Consider the following 2322-nt stretch of genomic DNA (forward strand, 5'->3'; position numbering starts at 1 on the left):
GTATTGTCACTGTTCGATCTGTTCACGCTCATTATCTACATGCTCGTATCCGTTGGCTTGTAGACGCACCAGATGAAGTTTACAGGGGTAAGAGTACTCGGTCCACTATTAACTCTTACCCCGAAGTGGGTTTCCACAGTAAAGCCTCATTATGTAACCACAGCGAAGTGTTCCCTGCCGTTTCCTGCCTTTCCCCACTCCAGTTCTGCTGCAGGGATTGGCTGGAGGAATGGAAAGAGCAGAAATGGGCCTCACAATCCTACCACGCACTTCCGCAATGTATTATTTTAATGTAAGACATGCGTGTGCTGTGGTGGCACCTATGAGTCTTGGCTCTGTCAGAATATATCTCAATGCATCTCATGGGAGAAAAGAGTCAAGTATGACGTGAAAGTGCTTGTGCTACCTGAATGCTGGGCTGCTGCAGTGAATGCCCAGCACAGACCTACCTACGTCAGCACTGCCGCAATTTTGTGTTTGCCTTGCCCTCATGTGTGCTTGCATACAACTGGGTTTACTTGGATGCTATAACAGGGAGCCAAGACTAAATTCAGAGCATATTAGAGGAAACCTGCACTCCACTGTGGCTAGTGGTAATGCTGCCATTAACTTGAGAGAATTTTCACCCATTGTGCTTTATGGATAGCACATTTTCAGACCCCAAGCCATCCTGCCTTCTGTTGCTGAGTGTGTCTCCCACACAGCGACTGCATTTTTACTGTTTTCAGGCACATTCTTCTAGCTCTTCAAGGTGTTCTGCAGGTGGATAGCTGTTAGGCATTTCACATGACCGTATTTTGTTTTCAAATCTTGCCCCTTCTGAGCCACAGTCTGTCCCACACCAAAAGATAAGAGAGGCCTGAATGTTGGTCTCCCTCTCCAGACCACTGCCAGTGGATGTTGCATTCGCTTCCACTGCAGATAATTGACTATATATTTTCCACAATGTTTTTATTGTATTTTACAAAGAAGAGTAATAAAAATAGAGGCTATATCACACTCACAAAGCAATGTTTCCATTCCTCAGGCAGTATTTTTCACTAACCCAAAGGAAAACACCTCCCCACCCTTTCCTGGTTACTATGCTTGGTATATGGTTCTCAGTAAGAAGAAAACCAGATGCCACTCTTAAATGTAAGATGGTAGAAACCAGAAAAGCAGAAATGAAATGGTCCCGATTCAGAGAAATGTTCCTGGATAGCCCTTGTATTCTTTGAAGTGCAATGTAGGCACTCATGCTACCAGAGGCATCTGCAGAGGCGCTCTGATGCCTCACCGAGAAGACAGCAGTTTGGTAGGACTGTGTGTGTGTGTGTGATATATGCCAGGCCATGTGGAAAATGTTTTCCATACTTATTGTCACTGCTACACAAAGATACGTGAGCAAATGTTGTGTAGGCGGTTTTGATAATCCTTCAGAAAAGTTTGGTTTACAAGAGGTAAGCAGACCCCACAGCTGTGTTAAGGAACTCCATCCCAGGCAGAATTGGGTACCCAGTACATCCTTGTGATGTTAATTAAATAGCATCGTACAATGAATATAAAGCAACTTATCTAGGCAAGCATTTACTTCACTTTGCTGTAACTAAATAATAGAATCATAGAGGATACCTTAATTTTCTCAACATTTCAGAAAGGCGCCAAATACCTGGGAACTCTGATATTAAGTGGTTTAGTCCATAGGATGATGATGTTTATTATTATTATTGAAAAAGAAGGGCCTTGGAAAACAATCTTTAAATCAAGTGAAGGCAAAAAAGGCTGGTATATGAGCAAACAACCTCTAGGCGTCACAGTATACAACCTCAGATGCCTAGAAATGACCCGCCTGGCCTCATGCCCTTGTGCTCTGCAGAAAGAACTGTTGCATTAAGCAGTGAAGTGATCCATGGAGGTACCTTTAACTTATGAAGTGTTGGGCAGTATGAGGGCTTTTGTTTGGTAAGTAAAAAGCTGAACTACTTAAAATATCTAGGTTTGAATATCTGCCATTTTAAGCCTTTAACATTCTGGTTCGTTTTTTGTTGTTGCTTTATTTTTTGGAAGATACTCTTAGCAAAGATGAGATGATGCTTAAAAATTTCCAGCCAGATGTGTCTTCAAGCATTCCCAGAGATGAAGGATATTCAAATATAGTTTGAATCCAACCCATTTTATAGATAAGTTTGTTTTATAGCTGGCCACAGCTGTGAAGTTTGGATGCAGATCTGTAACTCTTCTAAACTTTGAAGGCCACAGTCTGTGGTTTTGGATTTGAATCTCCAGTGGCTTGTTGCATCAGACTGCCATTCCCATCTGTTTCACTGACAGCTCGGTGCAGAT

This window comes from Gallus gallus, chromosome 3 (assembly GCF_016699485.2).
Source record: "Gallus gallus isolate bGalGal1 chromosome 3, bGalGal1.mat.broiler.GRCg7b, whole genome shotgun sequence".
In the NCBI taxonomy this organism is placed as follows: domain Eukaryota; kingdom Metazoa; phylum Chordata; class Aves; order Galliformes; family Phasianidae; genus Gallus; species Gallus gallus.